Source organism: Lutra lutra, chromosome 17 (assembly GCF_902655055.1).
Source record: "Lutra lutra chromosome 17, mLutLut1.2, whole genome shotgun sequence".
NCBI lineage: Eukaryota > Metazoa > Chordata > Mammalia > Carnivora > Mustelidae > Lutra > Lutra lutra.
This window is the reverse complement of record NC_062294.1, coordinates 38,924,336-38,949,232: the sequence shown is the minus strand read 5'-3', so window position 1 is coordinate 38,949,232 and position 24,897 is coordinate 38,924,336. Positions and strand designations below refer to the sequence as shown.

The following is a 24,897-nucleotide window of genomic DNA, read 5'->3' as shown; positions in this document are numbered from 1 at the left end:
ACAGCCCCAATGACAGATCGAGTCCGTGGCCCCCAAATACTGCTCCACGCCGCAGCCCCAAACTGTGAAATGACGCGCCCTGCTGTGATGAATTATAAGCCCCCCCAAAACCTTAAATTTTCTATGTCTCTTAAAATTTTGATAGAGACATAAAATGGCTTATAGAATTCTAATTATAGCAACGGACTTCAAAAAATGTCTCAATGTCAGAGATTAGTGAATCAAAGGCACATTTTTTAAATCAATTCTTGCTTCTGAATATTAACAGTATTTATCATTCATACTGCCCTCTGGAAACACCAGCTAGGAGCCGTCTCCTGACGAGGAGGGTCTCCCTGCAGCCCATCCGATGAGGAATCCCAGGGGGTGGAGATTAGCCTACCGGACCAAAGTCCCAACTGGAACGAGCCCTGGGAATCATGCGGTAACTGGCCGCCACTCTCCCCAGCCTTCTCCTGCCCATCCTCATCACCACCACCGTCACCGTCATCACCATCGCCATCAGCTGAAAACGCTCCCTACCGTCTTTAAGGTACTACAAAATAAACGGGGTTAAAATTAATTTGCTTTTATGAGCTTCCCAACAACTTTTTCCAATAATGAAATATGTTCCAAATGCTCCCACTGTCGATACTCCTTCTCGTCTACTCTGCCTATGCAGGCACAGTAAACTACCTTTATGCTTGATCGTTGATGTCCCAGAGGCAGGTGTCCCAGACTTCATGGGGTGCTTATAGTTGTGTCTAACCCCCAAAAAAGTGAGACACTTGTTTCTCAAGCTCATTTCACACAGGACGGCAGAAAACATACGAAAAGTCCCAAAGTTAATTTTCATGGGCCTTAAGGCTACTGTTGGCATAAAGGAGATGGGACGGGCAAAAGCCTCCTGGCTCCAGCCCTCAGCCCAGGTTCCTGCTTCTTCCATACCCTGGAGTCCTTCTCCAGCTTCCTCGGAGACACCCAAGGCCCCTAGGAGACCGTGGTGTGGTCCAGAACCAAAGCCTGATGGACAAAAATGTCAGGGAGCAGTCCCTAAAGGGAATAGAAGTTGTTTTTATTTTTTTTTTAAGATTTTATTTATTTATTTGGCAGAGAGAGATCACAGGTAGGCAGAGAGGCAGGCGGGGGGGTGGGGGAAGCAGGCTCCCCGCCGAGCAGAGATCCCGATGAGGGGCTCGATCCCAGGACCCTGGGATTATGACCTGAGCCGAAAGCAGAGGCTTAACCCACTGAGCCACCCAGGCGCCCCTAGAAATTGTTTTTAAAGATGGAGCATTTGATGATCTTTTTTTTTTAAATTTCAAGACCAAACTATGCCCTGAAGAGTCAGCAAAATGTTGAGGCCATGAGGACTGTATGTCAGACATCTGTGTGTTTCCGCTCACACTCTGCTTTCTCAACATATTACAGAAAGTCAGGGCACTGACAAATGCAAAAGCCTGAATCTTTACCTGAGACCATTCGCACCCACTGTAACCAGATGCAATTTGGGGGTCTGTCTTGCATTCTACCATCGTTTCGTAATTGCCCAGTTCATGAAGAGAAGAAAATGTCACGGGTGCCTACTACCATGTCAGCTATGGCTGCTGGCTGGCAGGCCTCCAGCAGTGGAGACAGGGGCCCTCATGTAGAACGGGGCCCATCCTGATCCCTGACATCCCAGGTTCCCCGGAGAAGGCTCTGTGATCAGGCAGCCCATGTTCCCCTCTGACAAGGTGTTGCTGGCTTGTGGGATGGTGGGGAGCACACATGCCCCAAACGTTCATCAGAGAGGCCATGAACCAAAGCCCCAGTGGCATGATGGACAGAGGTCATGCACCTTGAAAGACTCCCTCAAAATGCAGAGACAACAAAACATGAAATGGTCCTTGATACCTATTTCCACCTCTCCTCCACCAAAAAATAACTAAATGACTAACTAAATAAATAGGGAATCAAAAACGGTTACTGTTTGAAAAATCAAGACAAACTCTACCCTTACATTTACCGTGTACTTCAGGGCCTCTGAATCCCACAGAGGGCGAGAAACCATCGATGTCTTGGTGTCTGGGGAATCGAATCTGGAGGCCTCCCCTGGCCCCGTGTCCCCATGACGCCAGCCCTCAGACCCCAAAGCTCAAAGACTCCTCTACACAGCAGAATGTCTCCTGTCTTAGCGCCCAGCCCCAGCAAAGCCACGTTCTGCGAATTGGTCAAGGCCATCGGCTCCACCATCACTTTACCCAAGACCCTTTCAGAGCTGGCTCCCAGCGAAGGGCAGGACATGCTCCCTAACAAAATATATGAAAGCACTTCGAGGACAGATGCCAGAGAGACATGCCCAAACACCCTGAAATCACACCAGCGTTTGCTACTAGCGGCTCAGCACCCCACGAGCTCAGCCTGAATGTGTCACAACAATGTGACACACCTTTAAATCACCCATTAATGTGTATGTTCCCTGCAGAGGAGACAGAGACCTCAGCGTCACCGGAGGGGAAGGGGTACGGTCTTTGAAGGAAGCCTGCGTAAGAAAGCCCTTTTGAAAAGTGCATTTTCCTCTTTCTTCTTTACAGTGGTCTTCTGCTGTGGTGGAATGTAAACACCACAGGAACGGACAGAATCGTGAATTAAGGATTTGGACGCCTTGCTTTAGAAGTAATCTTCAAAGAACGTACATCCCAAACATCAGAGCGGGACACCGAGGCTCCGAGCCGCTGCGGCTGCCTGCAAAACGCTACGGGTCACACCTATTATTACCAGTTGGGTCCTGAATTGCTTTCAAAAATCAATAGAAAACATGTTCTTACATCTCATCTACTTTGCAAGAGAGCACATCCAGAAAGCGCTGTCGTTGCCCGGGGAAGAAAGCCTCGCAAGGATGTCCCCCAAAACGTTCCTAGCAGGGGGTGTAAACAGGAACTCAGTCTTTGGCGCCCCTAGATGCTTCCTGGGGCTGGAGGCACTGGTGGCTTCCTGAACCGTCCACGTCCTCTTCCCAAGAAGGCAGTGCTGTCCTCCTGGAGCACAGAGCAGCCCTTCCCCTGCCCCCGCCCCTTTCCTTTGACCAAATCGGAGTAACCGTAGCCATGAAATAAACAGTGAGAGAGGTTCTATGGGCAGGGATGTTGGATTTCCACCCAGACACAGCCACCTGCTATGAGTGTCAGTTTGTGGTAATCACTTGGTACTCTGAGACCCAGGTTCCTTGTTTGGGAAATCCGATGATGACTGGACTTCCCAGGACCCTTGAAAATGCACGGAGGAAATGCATGGGACACTCCCCTCAAGGTGTGCCCCGGGAAGGGCATCCTCTCCCCACCCCCCACTTCTAGTATTAGCACCACGATGATGATATTAGCCTTATCATCAGTGCTGGTACTGCCCTTAGCATTGCAACTGTACTCCAGCATTCATTTCCAAGCAAGCCACGGAAGCCCAGTGCAGGGCACACAACCAATGTTTGCAGAAGAGTTGAAGGGAGAAAGGTATTTGACCCAGACAGCTCATCTTTTCCAGGAAAACTCAGGCAAGGGCATCCCCCAAACCCAAAGGAAAAACCCACAAAATAAGTTCAACATGCTTTTGGGAGCACAGGACCCAGAGCATCCTTTAAGATTAAATCTGTAGGAAAAGCACCAGAGTCAAAGGCTGCACGATACATTAATTATGCACAACCAAAGATCTGGGAAAGGTTAAACCCACGTTTGGCAGCAAACTGAGTTCCTTTATTTGATATGAAATCTGTGCCTGGTGATGGTCATCCTTCCTGCTTAATGTCACCAAACTTCTGGGGCAGGTGGATGCTAAAAAAGCCATAGGACTAGACATCTGTTTATTCAAGTGTCTTCCTTAAAGGATGAAATCGAATAGGCATCAGAAATCATGGCCTCTCGGGACCACTGCTGGCCAAGGTCGGAAGTCAGGCGTACCTGGAGCATGACTGCTCCCATCCCGCCCCAAGTGCTCAGTCAGGGAGTTACGAAGTCTATTTCTAACTCCTGCCTAATGAGTGGAGGAGACCCGGAAAGGTTAGGAGCCTCTTGCCGTCATACATGCTCCCTGTGGCTAGACTTCTCGAGAACATTTCCCCAGCCACCCAAACTTCATCAGTTTGTGTTTTTGTTGTTGTTGCTTTCATTTTGTTTAGTACTATTCGAAGCTGTAGGTTCTTAATCACAGCTGGGTCTGTTTTGAATTGTGGCGATTCCATCTTCTACGATTTTCTACTTGGTTCAAAGTCAAGGACAAAGGTTCTGCCTTCCTCCTATATGTGGCTCCTGCCACATAAACAGAGTCTGCTCCGGGCTGCCCAGTGTTGACGTGTGGGGCCACCAGAAAAATCTTCAGTGGTCTGAAGTCAGATAAAGGATTTGTAGGACTTCCGTTGCCCAGAGCGGGGTTCTCTGATGCTGTCACCTGCCCTGGAAAGTGACAGCTTCTCGGGAGAATAAGTATCTGGAATTATCTCTCTGTGATTGTAGCCATGAATATGCTCTGATTTTTGCTAAATGTTGCCAAATTAGGACAACTTGGAGAAAACTGTGGAGGCAAGAAAGAAGGTGCGCTAATGTTTAACTGCTTCTCCAGGTTCATTTCATAAACCGTCAGACAGAACTGGAAAGAGCCACCTGGACCAGCTGGGGTCCCTGGACAGCTGGACTCTCGGAGTGGGGCCTCCAGAATGGAATGTTTAACAAGCCCCCTAAACTATTCCTTGGTCTACCGAAGTTTGAGAGCCATTGGTCAAGCACACCTCCCTCGTTTGATGGATAGGAGAACAGACTCAGCCCAAGTGACTCACAGGGAAGGGCCAGGACACAGACTTGTGTGTCCATCCTACATTTGACTCCGAACTGTACACTGGCTTGCCACGGAGGCCCACGGTGTTCACCACTGAATACCTGTTTTATTTGTGTTCCCACGATCGAATAGTTGAACCACGACCGTTGAACAGAAAGTTGGAGGAAGAAGGCGGTGAGGCACACGAGTCAGCCAATGCCAAACCCTGCAAGGAAAGAGCCAGCATCTACCCCGCTTCTCTGGGGAGGTGGGACTTGCCTCCTTAATCAGAGGCATAAAACAATAGATCATCACCTAGACGCAGAACACCAAGGGATTTCTCATTTCACCTGATCAAGATACCCATTCATGATGACAGCTTCACACCCAAAATATTCCGGCTTTGAGTAAGAGCAGTTTCAAGTCCCTTCTTCTAGAGTCCTATGGTCTTTATTTTAAGATATAACTAGCAGAATGGTGTACTCATCGAAATGAAAAGAAAGAAAAAAAAAACACAAAAACTGGATAGCTAGAAGTTTTAGTCCAAGAGGTCTGTTAAGTCATGAACAATTCACTGGGGAATTATTCTGTATCTTTTCAGAAGACCCAGTTCCTGACCCTCTTCAATCATTTATTAAGGTTTCACTAGATCCCTCTCCCATCCCAAACCCCTCCCGCAAGTGCCAGACACGCTGTGGGGAAGGGATGGGAGAGAGTATTGTGTGGCGGTCACGGACATGCTAAGGGAAGGAAAGGGAAGAGCCTGTCCTTAGAGAGCTTGCAATCTTGTAGAGAAGAAAAGATGTCCAGGGAGAAAGTAAGTTGCAATAGACAGTAAACAAATAACATGGATCAAAGGAAGAAATTTTCTACGGTGGAAGGATCTTCTAGGACGGACAAGTGAAAGTCAAGATGCTGGGAGATTCACTCCCATAGTACTCTTTCTATCGGAAGTCGTGGCTGCTGCTGACTCGTGGGGAGGAGAGAAAGATGAGCGACTCCAACACTTTTGGAAAAGACATTCTTCAAGTCGCACCCGCATTTTCAAGCGCCCCAAGATGGCAGTCGCTTGGGCACCAGGATGTGACATAGGTTTAAAGTCCTCTCTCCCCTTCTGCAATCATCCTCCGTGATTCGAGTGTCTCGTTGAAGACAGTGGGGTTACTCCACCTCACTCATCAGTCAGATGAGCGCCTCACCAATCAGGGAGTCAAGACAGCATCTTCTCCAGACACCACGACTCCTCTGCCCAGGGACCCCCATCAAGTGCTTCCAGAGACGACAACGCAGAGCGACTAACAACTCTATCTGTGTTAATCAGGGCCCCACACAGCTGGCTCTCAGCGGTGACAAAGAACCCAGGGAGACTTCTGCGTGCCCGACGTACTGATGTCAAGGGAGAGGCCTGGCACAGACACTGCGTGGCCCACCTTGGACGAGGCGGCCCGGCCAGGGAAATAACTGGAGACAGAAGGCCTCTGTGGCCCCACCTCAGTCCAGAAGAAACACCCTTGATTAAGCCGTAACCCCACAAGGGGAGAGAAAACTGGCAATAACACTAATGTATTTTCCGCAAAGAGTCGACTATCCTTCTGAACTCTGATCTATCATGGCAACCTCTTGGTTGCCCGGGAGAAAGCCACAGCTGCATTTCTGTCTCCAACAAGGAACAAAGGACGTGTCAGGGGACAGTTCACTGCATGACACAACACCGTTCTCAAAGGGTCAAGGGCAAAATCCCAAATCCATATTTGTCTTTGGAAAAGTAGCGTTCTTTCAAAAAAAAAAAAAATTTATCAATTCACTGCTATTGCAAGTCGCTGTTCTAGGGGACAGCAGAAGAGTCCTCAAGGAGACTACAAGGGTCCTGGCATTAGGGAGCGTAGTTCTCGTGGAGGGGGGCAGACAGGCACACAGGCTAACAGTCGATGAAACCAACAAAAACAAATCCCAGGGAGGAAATAAAACAGGGCAATGAGATGGGAGGTGATGGGGACAGGGCAGAGAAGGACAGAGGCCAGGAAAGGCCTCTCTAAAGAGGCAGCGTCTGAGTAAGACCCATGAAGTGAGCAGAAGACACCAGGGAGGGATGGGGACCAGCGGGTCCCAGGGAGGTCTGGGGATCAGCGGGTCCCAGGGATGGATGGGGACCAGCGAGTCTCAGAGAGGAATGGGCACCAGAGGGTCCTAGGATAGCTACATCAAGGAACTGACAAAAGGTACTGGGGCAGAAGAGGGACTTATTCAGACTCCTATTGGGCAAGAGGGGGACCAGAGGCAGTAGAGTGGGAGACCGGGACAGCAAAGTGGACACACTTGGACCACGATGGCTCCATTCATCAGCCTGCGCTTATCGAAAGCTTCCTCAAATGGATTTTTGCCTCCTGGGCCTCACAGTGGCCTCAACCCTAGCTTCAGCCTATTCTAAATCTTTCGAATATTCCCCACCGGCGTTTCCCAAAAGGAAAGAAACACCTGTCTCTCCAAACCAACAAAACCTCTGGGTAGCCCAAGGCCGGCATGGCACTGCCCTCTTTGCTCAGGCAGGTCATAGATTGGCCCCATTCCCTGGCCAGGTGCTGGTCAAGACGTTAACTAGCCAGATCAGCCCTAGAGGGAGAAGCATCCAGAGGACACTGCAAGGGGCACCAGGCCACGAGAGCAGGCTGAGGCTCTCCCATGGTGCAGCTGCCTAGAAGCCTTTGTCCAAACAGAGGAAAGGTGAGGCAGCTGCAGGCAGACATCAGGTTTTGAAATTCTTCTGTAATTATGGCTTTAGTCAAGAAAATGCACATGAGTTCACAGGATGATAAATATTAGCATGCTTCTCCAAGTTCAAGTGAGTTGTCAATAAGACAATTAAAGCAGCATCAATAATATGCACTGTATGTTATTATCTGCTATTCTGAATCCCAGGCTTTTGTGATCTCTGCAAAACAAAGGAGGACAGCAGCGGTGAAACACACTTTTTTGCACAAGTGCGAGCTGTAATTCTGCATTACTGTAACAGCACAGAACCTGGGGAGTGGGGGACAGAGCTGTCTGAAATCCTGTATGGAGAAGGCAGGGTAATGAAGGATGGGATAGGTAGAAAAGGACCGTTACAATGGGAAATTGGCAATCCCGGGTCTAAGGCAGATCAATCACTTCTATCACGTGACCCCAGTCAGTAGGAGCCTGCATAAGTGTCAACATTGACCTGAATCAACTGACAATCGGTACTCCGAAATCAGAAACTCTAAATTCTCCTAGAAGAAGAGGAAGCTCAGGGAAACTTCCTGTGAAATTAATAGACATGAATGAACACGGCCATTAAGAGTGTGTGTGTGTGTGTGTGTGTGTGCGCGTGCGTGCGTGTGTGTGTGTGTGTAATAAAACAGGACAATTATATATATACACACACACATATGCATACATATACATACACGTTCATATACGGATATGCACACGTATACATTCCTGTACATGAAAAACCATATAATATTGTGCTCGACCGGAATTTGCCACAAACAGTCCCTTGAATACAAATTGCATGGCAAAACTTTTTCATTGTTCCCTAAAACAAAAACCTACACAATGCGATCTCTATACATCTGCAGAATCAAAAATCATTTTCCTCCAAAAATAGCTTGCGAAGCATTAACTGCGCTGGAATGAGAGTAGATGTTAAAACTACTATTTGTTGACAATTTGTGATTTAGGATTGAAGAGAGAAGTTTTCTCCAAATTAATGAGCCAGACATAATAGAGCACTGTCAAAATATTGATTTTATTTTATCCTACCTATTGTTGGCACTCTTCTCTTAGTTGGAGAAAAATATAATTTTTCCCATTAGCGTTATCATTTGTTATATTACATTATTTTCTATTTATTATGGAAAAGGAATCTCATGTCACTTTTTAAGATTAATATAGAACAATCACATGGAAAGTCATGATAGAGACTAAAATAAAATACCAAATGCTTCCCAGACAATTTTTACTATAGACTGAAATATTTAAGAGGAAAAGAAAAAATTGTTGGTTCCTATTTCATAAAATATATAAATGTAGATCTATATTTATATAACTTGGTTAAAAATATCATTCCAACTAAGGCTTAGAAATTAAAATAATTATAGTTGGGCTTATATAGCTTACTTGACAATAATCAAATTGACGAGTGGACAACCGCCAACAAATATTTAGAATTGAACAGGTAAAATTAGGGGAAACACTGTTTACCAAGTTCTGTTCCTCTATTCTACAGGATTATTTTTTTGTAGTGCCCATAAATACTTGTTCTCTTAATTCATGATAGATTTTTGGTTAAGGAAGGGCAAATATTTAAGCAACTTTTCTGAAAGTGTAATAAAAGTCACGCATTTGTTTCCATAATTTTTCTCCTGAGTCATTTACATTTTAATATTTTACATCGAAGTTACAATGATGTGAAATACGATATGTATGCAAGACCATTCAGCATGTTTACTGTTATTTAATGAAATTTACTTAATCATTTAAAACCAAATGATGAAGGGGAAAAAAAGTTCAGTATCCAAAGAGCCACACTTCATTTTCCACCAAAATTTTCAATTAAATTACATTAAAAAGTTGCCGTTGTAATCACAGAAGTAAGGAATCAAGGGGGCCAGGCTTGAGATGTAAATGCGTACTTTCCAGTTCAATGGCAAAAGTCTTCTTTGGACCTACAGGTAACAGAAGCAAGTAACCAGCTTCCCTGGAAGGGGAAGATGTTCCGGACCCGCAGCAAGGGCTTGGGGGGTGAGAACTTCCTCACACAGCGGGACACCTGAATCAAGTACAAAGTCAAGGTGTCCCTGAGTGGGCAGGAGGCCCGCTCCGGGATGTGTCCTCCTCACCCCTGCACTAAGCGCTCCACACACCACCCGCCACCTGGCGGAGGTGCCGTACTCCTTAAACAGGATGAGAAGGGATGGAAGGGAATGCTTCAAACTCCCACAGCCACGCAAGGAAACAGGAACTTTGAGCTGCGGTTGCCAAACTCCAATGAGCCCTGCCTCCTCGGAGTGCATGAAGTGTGAACAGGTATAAACAAACTAAGCACAAGAGAACTGTCTAGTTGGGGGACACCCCGAAGGATGAGGTGGGGGAGAGGGAGCAGAGGGGAGCCAGGAACCAAAGAACCACTTGCAAATCTCAACAGAAACTAGAAGGTGGGAGTGTGGTATAATTCTTTATCTTTGCAGCTAACTTTATTTTCTAGCTGTTCTATGTGCCTGGCACAGCGCAGCTGCTCAGCAGATATATGTAGAATGAATGAATGAGTGTTCACATAGGAAGAAGAATAGGTAGACGACCACAGAGGGAGACCACCTAGAAGGAAGACATCAGCTTTGGATGGCAGAAGAGGCCACAGAAGCCAGTGGACAGCCCCCAGGAGGAAGATCAGCCCAAGTGGGAAACTTCCTCCCGTACAAAGAAGGAAGACTGGGACGCCTGGTGGCTCAGTGGGTTAAGCCTCTGCCTTTGGCTCAGGTCATGATCTCGGGGTCCTGGGACTGAGCCCCACATAGGACACTCTGCTCAGCGGGGAGCCTGCTTCCCCTTCTCTCTCTGACTCCCTGCCTACTTGTGATCTCTGTCTGTCAAATAAATAAATAAAATCTTAAAAAAAAAAGAAGAAGAAGAAGAAGAAGGAAGACTGCATCATTCTCTGGGGAGCAATACACACCCAGTTCTAGCCACCCTGGGCTTCTTTATTCTCCTCAAGCCACCCAGATCCTTCTAAACTTAGGGACGTTGCACCTGCTGTCCCCTCTGCCTGGACATTTCCTCTACCCTTTTCTTCGCTGGCTCCTTCTTGCCCTTGGTCCTTCAAAAACACTGCCAGCCACCTTGTTGAAAAGGAGCCCCCCTTCCTGTCCTCTTCCTGCAGAGTCTTCATGGTGACAGTTGAAATAGGAAATATACTTGTGTCTCTCTCAAATCACGAAGTACGGATGCCAGGTCCCCAGTACCTTGCTGGGGGGTAGGGGGTGTGCTGAATATCTGTAGGATGAATGAGTCTGAGAGAATGAACCGCAGAGCTTGGTGACACTGCTGAGTGACATGAAGAAGCAAGGGTGACAGGAAATCAGCCCCCCGGGGGCTTTTTGCTCCCACCATCTACTCCTTCACCCCAAGAAGACATGATTCCTATGCTCAGAAATGATCAGAACAAGTCTCACCTATCAGGGACCAAGGAATGAGTATGGTAGAACCTTTGCAACTAAAACAAGTCTGTTGGTCTCATAAGACTTGATTTTCCAACTGCTGTTATCTCTTCCTGAAAACCCCATTTCTAGAGAAGGTTCAGGCCAGGCACCAAGAGTCCCAGTCCAAAGGGTACAGGTGGCCCACATGTCACAGGCCCAAAGGCCATTCAGAGAACACAGCGTCACCATCAACCAATTGCATGACACTGGACAAGTGTACCCCCATGCATAGGCCAGGCCTCACTGTCTCCATCCCATGGCAGAGGATGTTGAATGATGCCTTGTATTTTAAGGCCAAGGCCACCCATGTAATAAGCACTGGATAAATGCTAGCAGTTTATTTATAGGACCTGATTTTGGTTTCAAATTTCCCCCAGGAAGATGGGATTTTGCTTCTTAATATTACATCACTAGGGTATTCTTCACTTTCTAAGGATGGCTGGCATTTTCCTTTTGTCACAGTTTTGGGATCTCTTCTAGTGAGGGCAAGTCAACGCAAATTTCACCTTTTCACCAGAGGGAAAAGGTAAAGGAGTTACGTTCAACTCCCCGCCTCTCTTGTGGGTGACCCATCTTGTATGCAACGGCCACAAGTTCAACGCAATTTTATCGTTCGTGCTTAAGCATGAGAGTCCCTTGTAATCAGCACGTGATTGTATGCCTGGATGCAAATTAGGTGAGTCTCTAACACACACATACACACATACCTGTGTGCACGTGTGTGTGTATGTGTCTGTGTTTGTGTTTACTCTGGAACCTAGCACCTCAGAAATTATCATCACTGCCTTCACTTTCACTTTTGTCTTGATACAACAGCTCCAAAGTGATTCTGTTCTTGTTCACAGCCCCCAACGTGCCTAAGACACAGAATGCACTTAATACATACTTTTTAAAAGAATGAATGAACAAATGAATGAATGAATGAATGAATGACATTCCCTCCTTGGGGTCTTTGGCTTTGATCCAGGGAAAGGATGAAGAGCAACGTCCATCACATTCCCACCAAGATCCCAGGAACCTGTAGGGTTGCTTGTGTGTGCCCACAAAGGCATGCATGCATACGTGTGTATGCATGTGTATGCGTGTGTGTGTGTGTACGTGCGTGTGCAGCCTGGAAACATGGTGCTAACGTTTCATGGATTGGAGTGAGCATGTTTGTTTAGTGAAGACTTAAACCCCACCCCCACCCCATTCCCCCTCCATGAACTCAACTGACCCTTTAAAATGCATCTTCTGAAACATATAGGAAATCAATCAGCTGATACTTATTGATCCCTGGGTAAATAACTCCAAAGGCCAGCCAGGGAAACAAAGGAGGAAAGACACTTCTGCGCCAGGCTATGCAAATGCCTGATGCCCACAGTTTCTGGTGGGGTTTCCCTTTCTAAAATTTTTAACAAAATGTATAAAACAAGCATTAAGAGTAGCTGGCCATTTGTTGAAGAGCTGCTCTCGGGACTCATTAATTAATCATTTCTTCTTTTAATCCTGATGACTCAATTAGGGGTGAAGAATTACTCCAATTCTACTGATGTGAAGACTGAGGTTTAAGGACAGAAATGTCCTGCTCACAGGGAGCTCACAGGTGGAGTGAGAGGCAAACCTGGTCCCATCTGACTGGCTCTAAGACCTGTATCACTTTATCACACGGCTTAAAAACAAAACAAACACACACAAAAATGCTCTCCAGCTCTTCCTCATTTACAGACTTGATGTTTCCAGCTCCGCGAAATAAACATCTTCATCATGGAACGAGGATGGGAACATCTCTAAAAACTAAATTATGCAAAAAAAAACTAACCTATAGATACTGACACACCAAGCAACGCGTGCACTACGCAACTCTTGCAAAAACATCTAATTAGCAAATAAAAACGCACATAAAGAATTCCCTCTTTAGGCTCTCCTCCTTCAGAAGCAAAGACAGGGTAAGTGGGAAAACACACGAAGTTTCCTTGAGTTCATCTAAGGGTTAACGATTGGCCGATGATAGAGATTAACAAAAGGAGGGTGCCCTTGGCTCCCCAGTCCGGCAATGATTCGATTTGCCTGTCTTCAAGATGATGGTGGTGGGCAAGCACAAATTACCATATGAGAATTTTGCATTGGATTCTGCTCAGCCCTATGAGTCCTAGAGAAATAAGCATCCCTACCCCCTAGACTCCCCAGGCCACCTGGCCCCCTTCACAATGACCTCTACGGGAGGCCAGCCTGGACCTGAAGTGAGTCACAGAGGCAGAGCACAACTCGAACGTCTGTCCTGAGGAACGAAGCAGCTGGAAACCACTCATTCTTTAGATCAATGAGCAAATTATTTTATTGAAGGTGGTATTTGGAGATCACACACAAAAATTACATGATTTCTATCTCGGCAATATTATCATGCAAAGGGAGAAAAAGTTTTCTTAACAGCAAACCCCCTGTCGTCCCCAAGGTCCACACATGGGCCTGGTACTTTTCACCGGAGCAGTGCAGAGCAAGCAGGGCCTGAGAAAAAAAAAAAAAAAAAAGAACATCTCACACACACACACAGGTCTAGCTCCTGTCAGCCGCTGGAGATGGAGACGTGAGGGGGAAACATGAGGTTCAAGTAGCTGGTATGGAAAGGACCCTATGTCAAAACGCGGCCAGTTCTTCTGGGAAGGCTTGGGAAAATGGTACCTATTCGGATATCTGGAATATATTACTCGACCTCACCCGACAGCCATCACCACAGAGTAAACATACCAACAGGCACAGCATACGCTTCCTCCCAAAGACATGCCGGATCACCACTTCTTACGTCACAGGAGCATTGTCACGGGAAATGCCTATCAGATGACCAGCCCCTGGATGAGTCCATCATTTGTCATGCACTTAGAAAACCACTGCGTCTTCCTTGGGGTGGCAGCAGTCGGTGCAGAGGCCCTGGCGACCCTACAGCCTTAATCAACACATATGCTGATGATGGGAATGTTTGCTTCATCTTGTCTGTTATTTCTTCTGCTTCCAGAATATGCTGGATGAGAATTTTAAATGGAACAAAATTCCCGTGCACCCCCCCACCAGCAAACTTCAACAAAAGCTCTCCCAACATACTTCCAGAATGTGTGTGCGAGGGTGACACAGCTGAAAAGAAAGGGGGGGGGGTTTGAAACAAAACAAAACAAAAAACACACAGAAAACAGATATTAAGTTGTCAAGTCAGTGATCTCAGGGAAAAAAAAAACAAAACAAAACAAAAAAAACAAAAAAACCTGCAGACAGAGTGTCTGGCGTTTTGCTTAAGAAATGGAGCATCTGAAGTCCGTGGGAGCTCCAGGCCCGCCTGTGGCTTCTGAGGGTTCCAGAGCTCCAGGTCCAAGTCCGGAGTGGCTGGGCAGGGCTCAGTGAGAGGAGTGGCCTCGAGGACCGGCCCGGAGGCGGCCCTCCACCATCAGAGGAGGCTTCGGGGCTGTGCAGATTAAATCCTTTCCTGCTGGTAGCATGTGGTGGCTTTGCTTCCTCCCCGAGTTCCCACACTACACTTTTCCACCTTTTGAACTCCTCTCAGGCTCTCTGCGAGCTGGGTTGCTGCCCACCGGCGCGGACCTTCTCTGGGGGGCGAGGGGGAACACTCGTGCATGAAGTTTCTCGGCCGCTGCGAGAACCCTGCCCGGAGTGTAATTAGCACGTTCAGCCATGTTTCATCAGTGAGACGCTCTCCGCTCCGTACAGATTCAAGGCTGCTGAAATAGCCAGTTGGCATCCGCAGATTACAACCCCCAAACTGGGAGCCCGGGCCGAGGAAGCAAAATAATTAAAGCGCTTTAGCTGTAATTTCAATAAGATGTCCCACCCCCTTCAATGGGCTTCACAGAAATGACAGCCTTTCTGTAATAATTTGGAAGGCTTTGCCTGACTTGACTTTAATAGATTTTAAAAGAGAATTAGATTTTTTTTTTTCCTAAGGAACAAAAACAACAACAACAAAAAAATCCGTGTGCCACTTTTTTCTCGATCCAGGAAGAAATGTTTTTAGATATTTTGAAAGGTAAAATTAAATCATTGAGCTATTCGAAGAGATTAAATTTTATATACAGTATGAACACGTTCTCTGTTGCTTCTCTGTAGCTGATAGTTTAGCTGGTACAGTTTCCAAATATTTTCTTCCTCTTGAAAACGAATTTACAACAATACGTATGTTCTCCAAGTCGCAGGTCCGAGGGTACATTTTGAACTTCCACGTGAAAGACCAGTTGAATAGGCCCAGAAAAGGATGATTTTGTCATTGTTCATGCCGAGAGTTGTATGGGGAGGCAGGAGCGCAGGCCAGGGGCACAGCCCCATCTCCCAGGCTAATTCTGCTGGCTTCTAATCCTCTGTTGGCCTTGGTGAAGCCTGGTAGCTTCAACAAGTGTCACAGTTCCCAGTCTGCCCAATCTGCTGAGCGATGCCCTTCACTGGGCTGTTAAGAGATCTCGAGACGATAATGGACCCAAGGTGCAAAAGGCGGGAGGCAAGGCCTGACCACAGACCACCATCACAGGTGCTGACGCTCTGGCCCTTGGCACAAGGACGTGGACGGGCCCCAGACCCTCCCTCCTCAGGTGCCCAGAAACTACATAATACAGTAAGCATCAATGTTTACTGACTTACAGAAAACCCCCTAAGGCCCTACAATTGAGTCCTTCCACGAGCCCAAATCTCATCCAAATCTGTGGGAATTACGTGGGAACCTCAGATGTGCAAGTGAGAACATCATTATGATCAGGGTGAATGGGCATTTCTGGGATTAATCTCGATTTGAGGGACTCTATGGGTTGGCTTTTACAACCGAAACAGAGCTTACTTCACTCTGCGTTAGGAGTTCTTGTGCATGTGTAATTCGGTAACAAAACAACAAAAAGCTAAAAAAAATCATGAAGGAGGCTGATGGTCCCCGATGGATGGAAAAGGTAGAGTGAAGCCAGGGGGAGCTGGCAGACCAGGCTCCGGTGCTGGAGGACCAGCAGGGAGAGAGAAAAGCGAGAGCCAAGCCCACCTCGGTAATGAAAGACCCAGCTACACAGCTCAGGTAATCAAAGCTATAACGCATTGATAGAAAACTTGCAGGTTAATGTCAGTGCAAGCCTACGGTGATCATTTTTCCCGTGTCAAAATGGCACTTAATTTTCTCATTGTGAAGCCAGAAAGTTAAGAACGGGTAGGTAGAAGAGGGGTGAAAACCCTACAAACTGGTTCTCCTTCCTGCACCTCTTAATGCCCTCAAAGCAGCTTCGTGATGTTCCTGCCGCTGCCTACCTGGAGGGCCCCACCCCTGGAAGAAAGAGGCCTTGTTTTGGCCGGCCAGAACCTTCTCTACCTGCCAGTGAAGCCCCCTAGCCTGGAGTCAGAAGGCATCGAACAAGGTTCTTGGGGCCAGTGGGGAAATCCCAGGGGTCTGGCCAGGAGCGTGCCTCCAGGAAGGGGAAAAGCTCCTCAGCGGTGGAGGGCTGAATCCTGTCCGTTCCTAGAGCCACTGCCCACCCCTCTCCCTGCTTGAGGTTCCTTTCCTGAGACTGCGGACAAACACAGAACCAGCTCTCATTGAGAGACTGCAAGGACTAAATGAGGAAAGTACTTAAAACCCATGCCTACCTCATAGTAAATGTTCAAAAAAAACAAAAACCCACTATCCTCATCCTGCCAGCAGGATGCCCAGCCTCAACCCTGAGACCAAGACCTTTCCACTTCTTGGTTTGCATAGGGGAGTCAGAGGACCCAGAACCAAAGTTCTCACCCCCAGGGCCAGGTTCAGGGTATAGGCTATGTGAAAACAGAGTTGAGCCCCACACCTTTGCTCCAGACCGTCCACTCATGATCATTCCACTCCGCAAGTCCTCCCTCTTCTTGGGTCCCCTAGGTCTGCCCCCATTTGAGGCAGGGCCCAACTTCCTGCTATCTCAGGGTATGGGATTATGCCTGTCTCCCACCAGCCTGTGCTGAGTGTAAAATCTCCCCATGCTCCTGGGGATGGCCAGGACAAGGCCTGGCATGTGGAAGTCCTGGGAAAGGAGCCTCATCTCCCCCCAGGGGACACATGGAAATGTCTGGGGAAATGTCTTATGGTCACAACTGGAAGGTGCTTCTGGCATCTAGGCACCCTACAGAACACAGGACAGACTCCCACAAGTGGGTAATGCCCACAGCGCCACTGCAGAGAAGCCCTGGTCTCAGAAATCAACGCTCAGGTTAGTCTAGCGAACTCCACCCAAGGCCTTACCCTGAATCTTGTCTCTAGGTAGATAAACCTGACCTCCAGCTGGCTCAGAAACTAGGAATGTAGTTTGTACGTCCTTTGCTGTTGCAAAACTCCAGTGTAAGAGAAAGACCAAAGACCTACAATGATTTTGGAAAAGTGAAAGTGGGTGGGCAGGGATCCTCAAGCAGCCAGCGGACCCAGCTAAGACCAGCCCTGATCTCTGCACAAGGAAGCTCCATTGCAGAAAGTCAACAGAAGCCCATGGATGGCATAAACTTGCAGGAAGGCCCCCCATGCCAGCCCCCAGGCACTGCGGAGACCCAGATGGGTGGCTGGTTAGTAGTCCACCTTCCTGAGATGACGTCCATCTATGTCTGCCCTCATATGGGAAAAAAAAAATGGGTTAGGTGAGGAATCTAGACAAAGTGGCCTGCGTTGCCCAGGACCCGTATCCCAAGCACCTATGTTTCCCTCTGCTGCACACATACACTCACAAACTCACTAATGTGTCCTGAGTAGTACAGTGGTGGGCAAGAAGGAAACCATCCTGGTGTAGGTGATTGAAGCAGGCAACACCCTGCCCAGCCCATACACACACATGGAATCACATGTGCAAGCACACACAAGTGCGCGCACACACGTACACACACCAGCATCACCACGACAGAAGACCTTGGCCAGCCTGCACGTAGGACCCCCGAGCTTAGCTCTGCTCCTTACCCCTCTGAGGACATTCAGTGCTTCCAAGGGTGGCCCAGACAGTCTAGACCTGAGTCTCCTTGACAAAAGGCCTCTCTCCCAAGAACTCCCAACCAGGTACTGCTCAACCAGTGAGAACACACAGTGAGCCCCACAAGCCAGGCAGAGCCTGCTCCCCCCCCCCAACTTGCCCTGGGACTGCTTCTTTCCCTGTATCTCCAAAGTCATGCCACGGTGCATCCTGGAAGGAGCATGCCAGTGTGAAGGGCAGGTGTGGTTTCACAGGGAAAGCCCCTGCTCATGAGTCCTTATTAGCAGAATAGAGTCTCTCCAATGCCAGTGAACTTGTGCCTTGCTTTTAGACCTCACAATCTGGACTGCACAGCCTGAGAGGGCCACCTGACCACAAGTGTCCCTCCAGCCCAAATCTAAGGCCTCCCCGGAGACAGGAAAAAGCAGGGCTGAGCCGTCACCTGCTCTAGGTTATGGAGGAGATGTTATGGGACTTCTGTCCTCAGCACGGACAAAAGTTGACCTGGACAAAGCTCACTTCTCTTGTTAAACTTGCGTCAAGTCTCACTTTAAATAATGCTGAGAACAAAATGCAAGCTGATATTTCAGCTTACTTAAAAGGCTTATTAAAAACACTAAATCCAAAGATGTTAAAAAGCTATAATTGTCCTCATTCAAACTGGAAAAATAAATCTATTTGCTTTCTTCTTTTATGATCCTCTTCTTAAAAAAAGAAAAAAAAAGTTCATCTATATTCTCATGTGCATCACTGCTGTCTTTCTTTCCCTCCATTCAAGGCACTTTAAAAACACCTGTGCCATTCATAGCCAACTTTTGAGCAAAAGGCAGCCACGTCTGGGGAAAGCTGTTTAACTCTGATTTCCTTATGCTTCAGATAAGCTTGTCTTGCTCAAAAAAGTACGATGGAGTTCAGAGTTCATTTGAATGGGCTTGTGGATTTTATAGGTCTGCACTGATGGAAATTTCTTTGGTTACCTAAGGCAGGGCAGACAGCCTAATCGCTCAGCTTTTCGGGGCTCAGCAGGCCGTGGTTCTACATCTCAGCACTGCCTTTCGGACCCAAAGGGTAACTCTGGTTAGTAGGGCTGCACATCCGGCCACCTCCCTGTCCCCTCCCGTCATAGGAGTTACTGGCCTCCGGCTTGGCCCGGATCAGAGCAGTGTGACTGTCGCTCCCTGCCTGCCCCAAGTCTTCCGTGAAGATAGCCCCAGCCAGCAGTTAACTTGCTGAGTGCTGAGAATCTCTAGCCTGCTCAGAAGTGAAGCACTCCAGGCACAGAACAAGATGGGTTTTCAGAGCAGTGGTCCACGAGAATGCAAATTTATCGAAAGCGCTTTCTCCAGGTTTTCCATAATTAGCATTTATGTCTCCAGGAACTGTCTCCCTGAACCCAGTTTAGGGTGAAAGCGTTTTAGAGACTTTCTCTGCAGATGACATATGAGGTACTAACCTTTTTTCATATGCCCAGATGTTAAGTTCATTTTCATCACATTTATGCAAATTTCATTTGAACAGTAAATCAAAAGAAATCTTAAATCATTGTACACTATTTAAAAATCCACACTAAATCCGGTTTACTTGCAGTGATATTAACATCGAGTCATAGTTAAGGGACTGAAGGTTGGAAGCAGATGTCACAATCCCCTCTTCCATGCAGTGGCCCCAGAGCTACCTGGGGTCCCCACCATCCATCAGATCCTGGTCACAACTGGACTCAAGTTTTGCCAGACGAGAGGAGTTTCAGAAATGAAAGCCTTCTAAAAGTTTTCCAAACTATAAGACAACAGGGGTCTCTCGGTCCAGGGGCCCATCGTCCATGTCAGTGTCTGGACTGAGACAGGACAAAGTTCAAAGGCAGGGGCCCAGTGGTGAGACTTCTGGCGGCTCGCTCCCTCCTCAGTGGGGGGAAAAGTTAATTCCTAGGGCTCTGCAGGCCTGCATTTGTCAAGGCGCTGGACGTCAGTGCTATCATTACCAAGCAAATCAGCCAGGCGGTTAATGGTGGAATCAGGAGACATTTGCACTCTGCTATCAGAATGACATCATAACTAAAGCAGCCTTCAGCCAGAAGCCCTAGGCTCTCCTCAAGCAGAGGCCAGAGGGCTGCCAGGGGCGCCCCCCTGTGACTCCCCAGGCTGCAAGCTGAGTCCCTACCCCTTCCAGGCAGGGCGGCGGGCCCAGCCCCCAGCAAGTTCCTAGGCAAACAGGAACTAGGGTTACAGTTTTCTCCCCAGCTATTGGACTTTCCCCCAGGTTCTGAACACTGTAAATAAAACTAATAATATATTATGTATTTTTCATAAAATTTAAAATACTATAAAACCACTTTCCTCGACAGGCAAGGGTTGGTATTTTATTAACGCAGCTCCATTTTGGCTCTAGCATTTATGGCATTTCCAACAGAACTGTCAATCTCTCGGTGACCCTGTCTAGCAGGAAAGCTCTGCACTCTCTCCTCTGAGCAGCAGAAATAAACGATGCTGGGGAGATGGGGGGGCAAAGGAAGGGAGAAGCCCTTCCTGCTCTTGTTTTGGCTGCTTTTCTTTTTAAAGCACAGCCGATCACATACACACAGAGACACATACACACAGCCAGAATCACAAACCTTAGAATAATGGGGGAGGCATTTGGCGAACGAGCTGCATCCGCGGCGCGAAGAGCAACCGGCCCCGCTCGCTCGCTCGCTCGCAGCTCTGCCCTCCACGGCGGCGGCGGGGACCGACTACTAGCCCGGGACCCGAGATGCCCAACTCCGCCGCGCCCCAGAGGTCGCCTCCGGAGTCTCGCTACAGGTACATGCGTGGCCCAAACAGCTCACCTGGCCCGAGAAGTCGGGAGACAGAGAAGAAAAAAGTTCTGCGAGCTGCCAGCCGGGAGCCCCGGAGCCCGCGGCCGCAGTCAGTCCTCCCGCCGGCGAGCCTCCCGCCGCCCAGGCCCGCCGGCAGCGCGCGGCTCCGGGCACCTCACCAGCCGGCTTTGCGCGCTAACCCCGGGGCGCGCCGAGGCCACGGCAGGGCACTTACTTGGCACTCGCTTTGGAGCGTGCAGGTCGTCGCGGTGTTCACTTGGGTTTTCAAACAAGTTTCAGGGAGGAAGAAGGAGGGAGGGGGGGGAGATCCAATTATGCAAATGGGCTCCGGACTGGGAGGCGCGCTCTGGATCTGACGCGGCTACTGTACGAGTTCTCGGAGCAGCCCCGGGCCGGGCAGATTTATGCGGGCGCGTCACGGCTACGCCAGGTCCCGCCGCCGGAGCATCTCGAAGTTAATTAAAGCGGTAATGTCCACTTTCCCAGCGACCCTCCGTGCGCGGGTTTACTGTTTCACGGTCCAGCCCGACCCGGCCGAGGGCGGGGGCGCTTTTCCCCACGCCTCCCGTCCTTCCCTCTTCTTGCTCCCCCTCTTTTCCCTCTTTCCCTCCCTCCCCCCGTTTTTCCTCTCTTTCGTCTCTTTAAGTCGCCTGCCTTCCACTCAGTGAACAATGAACAAAGATGTGAGTGATGGGAAAAGATCGCCCCCTCCCAACCCCAGCAGTGAGCAAAGCCGGTCTTAAAGTAAAAACCCAGTTGCTAATATCAAACGGGGAAAGAAAACAGTGCGTTCCCAGTCTGCACCCCCCCCCATACCCACACACGCACGCACGCACGCTCACCCCACCCCAAGTTCACCTAAGCCCTGGCTGGGGGCGGGGGCGCCGAGGCCAGGGCTCCAGGGGCTGCCCAACTCGCCGGAGACACCCCGGACACCGGAGACCAGGGGGCGGCGAGCGCTCAGACCAAGCTCGCTTCCCGTGCCCCTCCCCGCCTGCCCGCTCCCCCCACCACCCCCGCCCCGACCCCCTCCTCGCGTCTACACCGGCCACCCGGGCCCGGCGGCCCGCTCGGGCTGCCCGGCGGCCGGATGCGCTCAGCAAACGCGGCCCCTGTCGGATTTCTGCTAAACTGCACGGCGGCGGCGGCGGCGGCGACTGCCGGGAGAAGGCGCAGGAGGAGCGGGAGGCCGGCACCGCGCGCGCACTCACCCCGCCCGGCCCACTGCCCGTGGCCGGTGCCCGGCCGGCCGCCCGCTCCCACCCGCGCGCGCACCGGCGCCCCCACCCGCGCCCCCGCACGCACCCGGCGCCCAGCCCCGCAGGCCAGGACGCCGCGCAGCCGCCGTATTTTCTGCTAAAGTGAAAACGAAGGCGGCTGACAAATCACGTCTCCTGTGAGGCACTCGTTAGACATAACAATATCCGGCAAACAAAACCCAGCCTCGGCTGAGACCGGCGCGCGGGGCTGGGACCCCGCCCTGCCCCTCCTCGGCCCCCTGCTCCTCGCCACTGCCCCGCCGCCCCTACCCAACCGCCCAAATGATCGGGGGCTGTGTCCACGTTCGCCAGGAGGCGGACAGTAGGAACGCTCACAATACAGAAGTGAAGGAGGGGGGCAACTTTCCACCTGTCCCCAAAGAAAGCCCTCTTGGAGTTTCCTCAGAAGAGTTAAGAAGAGAGGGGGTGGGGACAGATCTCTCTCTGTCCCGCATCCCCTTTTCTTTCTTTCTAACTTCTCCGGCGCCTGCGTTTCCACCTTCCGCTTCACGTACACCCATCTATATAGGGATATCTATATTTTAAATTATTTGCAAAACTGCAACAGATGGGCGCGTCGAGATCTGGACACTTTCCTACTCATCATCAAAGAAAAGCTCCCCCCCCCCCCTTTTTTTTTTTTTGCCTAAAATACATCCCGGTCCCGCCTACGACTGTTTTCCTCAATTCTTGATCTTCAAAAAATAATGTCTTGAAGCAAACAGAAAGGGTTTATCAGCAAAGATCATTCTCCCCCCCCCCTCCCCCCAGCCATACATCTGGGCTAGTGGATCAGTTCCCCCAAACTGCACTCTTCCCAAACGCCCCCAGCCCTGCATTTCCTCCGCCTTCTGAGCCCCCACGCCGGCACTCCCTCACTCCGATTGGCCTCATTTCTCCAGCCCAGGGCTGGCCGGCTCAGTTCCCTCCATAAACCTGTTAACTTATTTCTTTCTTTATTTGTATCTTTGGCCCCCGGCTTGGCCCCAGGGCCTGGGCTGGGCCGGGGAAGGTGCTGCGGACGCCGCCTGCGGTTGCAGGCATCACGGCCTTTTTCTGGGGTCGCGGGTTCGGACCCTGGCACCCCGGCCCTGCGGAGCCCCCGGCCTCGGCCTCGCCCGGCTCCCGGGCCACAGGAGGCCAATGAAAACACAAAATGGCAGGTCTCAGAGGCCCTTGGCGCCCGCAAGTTTGACACACTGTAAGCATCAGCTAACTTTGATTAAGAAAAAAAAAAAATGATTACAAATTAGCCTCTCTCCCCCCGGCGGCGGGGCCGGAATCCCGCAGCGAGCGGCGAAGGGAGAAAGGGAGCGAGGAGCGCCCGAGTCTCAGGCAGAGGAGAAAATGGGGAAAGTCACTTGAGCAGAAGTTTCCGCGGCTCCAGCCTCCCCCTATCCAGACGACTCCCCCCACCCCCCAGACCCTTTTGAAAGTTTCCCGGGGCCTGAGAGCGGCGCGCGGGCCGCGCGCGGGTGGGGGTCGCAGGCTGGGCCCGGAGCTGGGCGCGGGGTCCGGCTCGCGCCCGCGGCTCGCGGCCCGGCGACTCCTTTTCAAAGTAACGGTCCCGGGACCGCGGGCGGGGGAGGCGGCGGCCCAGGCGCGGGTCCCGCTCGCCGCCGAAGTTCTCTAGCGCCATTCGATGCCCGGCCGCCGCCGCTTTCTCGGTTTCTTCCTCTTTTTTCCCCCCGCTGACAGCTTCTCTCGCCAACGTCACAGCCACGGATATTTAATTAGACCGTATTTTTTAATCGCGATGGGGCGAGAAGGAGCCCGGCGGCAGGCCTCGCCGAGATGGGGAGGGGGAGGGGACGGGGGGGGGGCAACGCCAAGAGTCCAAACTCACTTTGCCACCTCCCGGACGCCGGCCCCCCCCACCCGCCGCGCGCCCCCCCCCCCGCCCCCACCCCCACCGCGCCGCGCCCCGCGATCCCCCCACCTTTGTTTTCCTTACCTTAAACATTGAAACGCGGGCGTCGGGAGCAAACTCGGGCACGTAAACGGAGCGTTGTAAAAGATTGTGTTCAATGAATAATGAAACATGTCCACATGATTGACTTGATCATTTTCCGGGGCTGAGGGGGGACGGGCGCCCTGCTCGCGCGCCTCGCTCGCCCACTCGGCAGAGCCCTGTGAACTGTTCCCAGCCCAGCCGGGGCAGGGCGGGCTCGATTTTCATCTGCCTCTTTTCAGAATCGCCCCGTTCATTGATACTCATCACCCAGCCCCAGCAGACATCCCCATCCCCGGCTCGGCCTCCCCCTATCTGGTAGGTGAAATGCATTGTACCATTAAAAACGCTCTCCATTGTCGCCCTGGCATAATTCACAGCAACTAGATAGGTCTTGCGGCATTTAGCTTTGATGAGCCAGAGACTGAACCCTTGATATAATAATCTACAAAGAATGGTGTGTGATCGTCCATTTTTTCTCTCTGTCTAGCAACTAAGAAACCATTTAACACAGCGCAGCTTGCTTCTGACCTTGAGCTCATGTAAACACACTTATTAAAATCTATCTATTCTCCAAGAGCTACATTCTGATTGTCAGACTCGTTACTGAGACATATATCAGCCCCTTCGCTTGTCACTACTTTGCATTCCTGCCTTTGACTAAAGAATTTTTTATCCAGCCGAGAGGGAGAGAGAGATTGCCACAGAGGGAGAGGAGAGAGAGACGGGAAGGGGGAGAGGAAAAAGCTTAATTCTTACCTGCTCCTGAAACTATTTAAAGTCTGTTTCTTTTCTGGGGGAAAAAAAAAAAAAAAAAAAAAAAACTCCCGGGTGAATCTCGGTGGACAGCGGGACGCGGAGAATCAGTCACAGCCCGGGCGTTTAAGGGAGTCATCAGCGATCAAATGACGTTGATCCGCGCTGTAACCTTGTGGCGTATTTAATGTAAATAAGGCAGTTATGT

The 24,897-nt window shown here is 49.9% G+C and overlaps 1 protein-coding gene across 7 annotated transcripts in view; it reads right to left on the bottom strand.

Moving 5' to 3' along the window:
- Window positions 1–24,403, bottom strand: part of ZNF536 (zinc finger protein 536) — a 424,494-nt gene extending 400,091 nt beyond the window's left edge. For 3 of the 7 annotated variants that reach the window (XM_047712032.1, XM_047712037.1, XM_047712038.1), the window contains exon 1: window positions 23,937–24,403. The gene's annotated coding sequence lies outside the window, so the exon portion shown is untranslated. Of the gene's footprint in view, window positions 1–20,519; window positions 20,545–20,937; window positions 21,219–23,936 lie in introns of those variants that run through there. The other 4 variants (XM_047712033.1, XM_047712035.1, XM_047712036.1 and 1 more) reach the window with 2 other exon arrangements.
- Window positions 24,404–24,897: the final 494 nt, after the last annotated feature.